The sequence below is a fragment of the Elephantulus edwardii genome, unplaced genomic scaffold, assembly GCF_000299155.1.
Source record: "Elephantulus edwardii isolate Elephantulus edwardi_28Jun2011 unplaced genomic scaffold, EleEdw1.0 scaffold00343, whole genome shotgun sequence".
NCBI lineage: Eukaryota > Metazoa > Chordata > Mammalia > Macroscelidea > Macroscelididae > Elephantulus > Elephantulus edwardii.
The window spans coordinates 1,640,276-1,647,297 of record NW_006400093.1 but is presented as its reverse complement, the minus strand read 5'-3'; positions in this window follow the sequence as shown (position 1 = coordinate 1,647,297).

The window sequence follows — 7,022 nt, the reverse complement described above, 5'->3', positions numbered from 1 at the left end:
CTCACTGGTCTATGCCAGGAAATTTGGAGGGCAATTGTCTAGCCAATGGATTGGAAGAGGTCAATACTTGTTCGCTTGTCTAAGAAAGGTGATCCAACTGAATGTAGAAACTACCAAGTATCATTAATATCACATGCAAGTAAAATACTGCTTAAGATCATAAAAAAATGGCTGAAACAGTAGAGAGATAGGACGTACCAGAAGTTCAAGCAGGATTTAGAAGAGGCTGTAGAACCAGGGATATTATTGCTGTTGTCAGATGGATTCTGGCTGAAAGTAAAGAATACCAGAAGAATGTCTATTTGTACTTCATTGACTACGCAAAAGCATTTGACTGTATAGATAATAATAACAAGCTGTGGCTGACACTGAGAAAAATGGGAGTCCCAGAGCACTTAATTGTGCTCATGTGAAACCTAGAGCAGAAGGATGTTGTGCAAGCAGCACAAGAGAAGACTTATAGGGTTTAAAATTCATAAGTGAGTGTGTTAAAGTTGTATTTTCTCTCCGTATCAACTAAATATGTATGCTGAACAAATTATTCAAGAAGCTGGACTCTGCGAAGAGGATTGGAGGGAGATTCATCAATAACCTGCATTATGCAGATGACACAACCTTGCTTGCGGAAAGTGAGGTGGACTTGAAGCACTTGTTGCAGAAGACCAAGGAATGCAGCTTTCAATAGGGATTGCATCTCAATGTCAAGAAAACAAAGACTTACCTACCACTGGACCGATAAACAACATCATGATGGATGGAGAAGAGATTGAAAGTGTTAGCAACTTCATCTTACTTGGATCCACACTTAAAACTGCTGGTACCAGGCACATTGCACTGGGTAAGGCTGCAGTTAGGGATCTCTCCAAATTATTGAGGAATAATGATGTCAATTTGAGGACTAAGGTGTCAGTTTCAGGCCTTGTTCTTTCTGATCACTTGCTGTGCATCTGAGAGTTGGACAGTGAATAGGAATGACAGAAGAATTGATGCCTTTGAGCTGTTGTGTTGGAGAAGAGCACTAAACATCTCATGGAGTGCCAAAAGAACAAACAAATATATCTTGAAGAGGGTTTGGCCAGAGTGCTCTTTGGAGGCAAGAATGATGAGCCTTCGCCTCGCATACTTTGGGCATGTTGCTAGGAGGGGCTATTCCTTGGAGAAAGACATGATGCTAGGAAGGGTGGAGGGTAGATGAAGGAGAGGAAGACCCTCAAACAGGTGGATTGATGCAGTAACTCCCGCAGTGAGCTCTTGTGTGTCAGGATATGGCACAAGATAGAACAGGGTTCAGAACTTTTGCTCATAGGGTCACTGATTCCTACTCAACTTGAAAGCACCTAACAACAACATTTAAAAATATGGGACATAGCTAAAGCAATGCTGAAAGAAAAGATTATAGTATTAAACACTTATATTAGGAATGAACAATTGTCTCGAAGATAGTAGTGTTAGCATTCCAGATCCTCTCCACATATGCATCAGTAAATGCAATTTAAAAGTGTGCTTAGCACTGTGGGAGTCCAAATGAGTGGACAAATCAATGAACAAGTTCATTTGGTAGATAAAGAATTTCTTCTACTGTCATGCTCCTCCCCTTTTCAGCACATTTGTTTCCAAAGACAGATTACTGTAGTGGCATATAAATTGATAGGTGGAGTAGAACCTACTTTCCTATCCAACACATGCTTGACTATGTACAGGAAAGGATCCTGAACTTTGCCTCTGAGATTATGACAGATGTCCATGGTGGTCTGTTTAGGGTGAACCTGCCCTGCCCTCTCCCTGAAGAAAAGGGCAGAGAAGAGTCATACCTGTCTACCCTTTGCTGAGTAAAGGGAAAGTCACTGATCTCTTTTACCAAAATAAATGTTGGTATGTGCCATCAAGTCAACTACTACTCAAACAATTCTATGAATTACACATCTGAACCTCTAATGTCACGCTCATAAACTCTAATATATTTGAAATCATTATTACAGTCACCATGTCAATGTATCTTGTTGAAGATCTTCCTTTCCCCTACATCAACCCTCCACCTTTCCAAGCATAATATTTTTTTTCAAGAACTGGACCCTTCTAACAACATGCCCAAAGAATATGAGATGGAATTTCACCATCCTTGCTTCCTGGCTACACTTTCTTCAAGACAGATTTGTGTATTCTCTTGGCAGTCCATGGGATATTCTGTACTCTTTTCCAAAACAACTCAAAGGCATGACTTCTTCTTCTATAGTCCTTATTCATTGTTTAACTCTCAGACTCATAGCAAGGAAAGGCATAAAAGTAATTAAAAGACCATGGCTTCAATAAGATGCACCAGTCTTTAAGCTGACATTACTGCTCTTCAGTAACAGATTTCCCCAACGCAACATACCTATTGATTTCCTGACCTTAGTACCAAGGCTTGTACACTGTGGATCTAAGTAAGGTGTTGACTATTTCAATATTTTTTCCATCATCATGTTGCCAGTGATGAGGAATTTTGTTTTCTTGATGTTGAAATGCAATCCATAATGAAGGTTGTAGTCTTTGATCTTTTATTTCAAGTCCTCCTCACTTTCAGCAAGTATCTGCATAACACAGTTTGTTGATGAGTGATCTTGATGCCACATTCTTCTTCATGAAGTTCAGCTTCTCCACTGATTTGCTCAGCACAAATCAGGAGAGGGAGTGATGACTATGGATCACAAACTGTAGCTTTCACTGGGATTTCATTCAGTATGGAGATTCTGACAAGTCTGGGTTATTGTTGTTGTGCACTTTCAAGTTGGAACTGACCTATCACTAACCCTCCAGCAGGTTTTCAGAGCATTAAATTGCACAAGAGGAGACTGTCCATGGAGTAGCTGGTGGATTTGGGATTGCAGCACAGCTTCTTACCATTAGACTACTATTACTGGGAGTTACGTAAAAACTAAAACTTTGGCCTAAACAGAAATGCAGCTCTCATAAAGCAGAGTTGTTGTTGTTGTTATAGGCCGTCAAGTTGGAATCAACACATAGCTGGCCCTCCAGTGGGTTTTCACACTGTAAATGGTACAGGAGGACACTGTTCATCTTTCTCCACTGGAGCATATTATAGATTTGAATCAGCTGCCTTTACGATGGCAGCATAACCCCTTATCCACTAGGCCACAAGTGCTTCTCTCATACAAAGCAGAGTAGGGAATGATAACCAAAAACTGAAGGCTCTGCCCCCCCTGGAAGGTGGGTTGCTTCTGTTTAATTCAATGGGGTTGTTTTAGCTTGAAAAGTGGAAATCATAGTCTGGACTGAAACTGAGGTGGAAGAGGAATGGTAAGCAAAGTATGAGGCTCTGTCTCCCTAAGATTGTTTTAAAGGGAGTAAAGCTTCTAAAACCATGGAATATTTATGAAAATTTTAACAAATGCAAATTTTTTAAACACAATAATGTACTAGTTTCAACAACAAAAGCAAAAAATAAATAACAAGGCGTATAAAAATAACTAGAAATGGTAGTGAACACAAGTGTGTCAAAGTAAACACAATTAATTGAAAGAATAATTATTAAATTAATAGTAAACAAATTCACAGAACCAGAGGAAAGCACAAAGAAATTAAGAAAATCACAAAAATTATGAAAGAACAAAATAAGAATTTAAGAGGTAGACAATATAAAACAAACCAAATAGAAATATTGAGAGCAACAAAGAGTATTTAAATGAGAAACAAGGTTTTAAAAAACAGATTTGACTAAATGGAAGAAAAATTAGTTAGCAGATAAGGTATTTGAAATTATGGTGGCTGTGAATCAAAAAGAAGGCTCAGAAATGCTGAGCACAGTTTAATGAAATTAGGGGACAACATTAAAAAAAAAACAAACAACAAAACAACAAACCCTCACTACTGTGAAGACGGAACCGACTCATAGATGACCCTCTAGCAAGCTTTCCAATGTTGTAAATTGCATAGGAAAAGACTGCCCATCCTTTTTTTGGCAGGAATATTGGTAAACTGGATCCATCAGAGAAGCTTGGTCTTTGGGTTAGCAGCCCATAGTCCAGTGGACTATGCCACTGGAGTGCCTTGATGTTCGTTTGACAACATCAATCAAACCCAAATAAACATCATAGGAACCCTAGAAGTGAGAAATAATAGCTGAAAAATGTGAAAATCTGATCTAAAAAAATGGACATACAAATTAAAGAAGCCAAATACATTATGATAAAGATCTCAAAGACAAGGAAAGAATACTGAAAACAGCAAGAAAACAAATAAATAATGACATAAAGGATCCACATGCGCATTTATCCTCAGAAATATTGAAAGCTAGAATACAAAAGAATAACATTTTTTAAATGTCTTTTGAAAATGAAGGTGAAATTAAGACATGCCCAGATTTATTTTTTTTAAACTGAAGTGGTTTAGAACCATTAGATGTGCCTTACAGGAAATGTAAAGGGAGTTCTATGCACAAGGACAATAAATATTAACTTGCCGTCATATACAGGAAAAAAATAATTAAAAATAATTTCAGGGGCAAGTAGAAAAGTAAATTTCAGTGGAGTTTTTTGTTATTTCCTTTATTCTTTATGACAAATGCTTAAAAATGAAATATAAATGTATGTTAGTAGGAACAATAAGTAAAAAATGTAATTGGTGGTAACAACAGAAAAGAGGGAAGTATAGAAAAAAGGGACAGTATAGGTAGAGCTTTTGTATGTCACTGAAACTAACTAAGGTGCATCTGATACAGGTCATGGCCTTTGCAATCACTTGTTATGCATCAGAGTTGGAAAATGACTAGGGAGGACAGAAGAATTGATACCTTTGAGCTGTGGTGCTGGAGAAGAGTATTGAGTGTACACTGCTAAGAGAACAAACAGATTCATCCTGGAGAGGATTAAACCAGGCTGCTTCTTGGAGGCAAGGATTCTGACATACTGTGGACATGTTGTAAGGAGGGACCGGTCCTTGGAGAGGGACATCATGCTTGGTAGGGTGGAGGGACAGCACAGGAGGGGAAGACCCTCTATGAGGTGGATTGATTCAGCGACTGGGGTAATAGGGATGGGTGTGTCAGAGGCAGTGCGATTGGCACAAGACAGAGCAAGGTTTAGGGCTGTTGTAGATAGGGTCGCTATGAATCGCAAGTGACTTGACGGCACATTACAACAACTGAAACTAAGGTGATATCACTTTAAACAAGTTTGTTATAAATGTTAAATAATCATGGTGACTAGAAAAAAAAACACAGTAACAACAAAACAAATAACTACCTGAAAAATATATACAAAAGGGAAAGGAAATAAAAAGGGTTCCAAATAAAAATTCTAAATTCACATAGAATATCTGACAGTGTTAGAAGAAATAGAGGAGAAAGAAAGAATAAGATATATACAAAATAAAACAACATAATGCAAGAAATAGTGTTTTGAATGGAGGGGACAAGCATAGCTTAACTGTATATTGCCTAGCCCACTGCCAAAGAGGCTATTTTGACTCAAAGCAACCCTCCATTTGGCTTCCAAGACTTTAAATCTTAAGGGATTCACACTATTTCATCTTTCTCCTGAGTAGTAGCTGATAGTAGTTCATTTAGTTAGGCAAACATTTTACCTAGTACATCACAAAGGCTTGTTGAATAAAAGAGAATTATTGTTGCATCTTTCTCTGAAAGGATAAGTCTATGATTCAGACACACCTGTTGTTCCATAAAAGACATGGCCATTTGATTCCATAAAAATTATAACCTCAATATGCTTTCTTCTCCAGTGCATACGACTCATTCAGAATATAGGGGATATTAGATCACAAAACAAGTTTGAACAGGTTTCAAAATATTAAAGTCGGAGGAAGAGACACGGCACTTACAGTACTTTGGGGAAAACACTGCTGTTTAGCTACACCACTTGGGACCCTTCAAGCTCAAGGGGAAGGGAGCAAGACAGCTCAAGTGAGGGAGAGACGCCACTCCTGAAAGGAAACAATAGGCTTCCACTGTTTAGTTACACAAGGAACCCGTTAGGATCTAAAAGAAGGGAGTAGGACAGCGGGTGAGGAGGAGACAACAATTCTGGAAGGGAATAGCAGGCTTCCTGGTTTCCCACTCAGGTACATTAGAGGAATCATTGCTGTTGGGCCAAAGGCCCTGTGGAAGCACAAATATGCAGGTCCTTTATGAAACATTGCCATACTGTGGTTCACTATATAGTTACAATGAGTCAATATCTAAGACTCACATAATGTCAAAAAGCAACAGTCTGACTCAGTCAACATGAAAAAGCAAAATAACCCTTCCCCTACAAAAGCAGAAACCATGAACACCCCAGGTAGAGAGAACAAGAATATGTTGATGTGGAGTTATTTGAGCAGCTACAGAAGATGCAAATGATGGAAGAAACAATTAAGAAAGCAAATGCCTCAGAGACAGCAATCCAAGAGAAATATATTGATGAAGAGCAACTTGAACAACGATGGTATTTTCGTTTTCTTGTTGTTGCGCTTTAATCCAATTGGAAACTACAGTCCTTGACCTTCTGCAGCAGATCTTTCAGGCCTTCTTCAGTTTCAGTAAGGAAGGTTGTGTCATCTTCATAATGCACCTTGTTTATGAGTCTTCCTCCAGTCCTGATGCTACATTCCTCTCATGAAGTCCAGCCTCCCAAATGATCTGTTCTGCATACAGATCAAAAAGGTATGGAGACAGGACACATCCCTGGCACAGTCCTTTTCTGATTTTGAACTATGCAGTGTTTCCTTGCTGTGTTCTGATGACTGCCTCCTGGTCCAAGTATAGGCTTTACATGAGCACAATCAGGTGTTCTGGGATTACCATTCTCCTCGAAGTTAACCACAATTTGCTATAATCTACATAGTCAAAGGACTTTGCATAGTCAATGAAACACAGATATTCCTCTGGTAGTCTGCTTTTGGTCAAGAACCATCTGACCCAGCTTATATTTCTGGTAGTACCCTGTCGATATACTGTTCAAGTCACTTTTGGATAACCTTGAGCAGGATTTTGCTTGCATGTGGTATAAGTGATATTGTTCGATAAT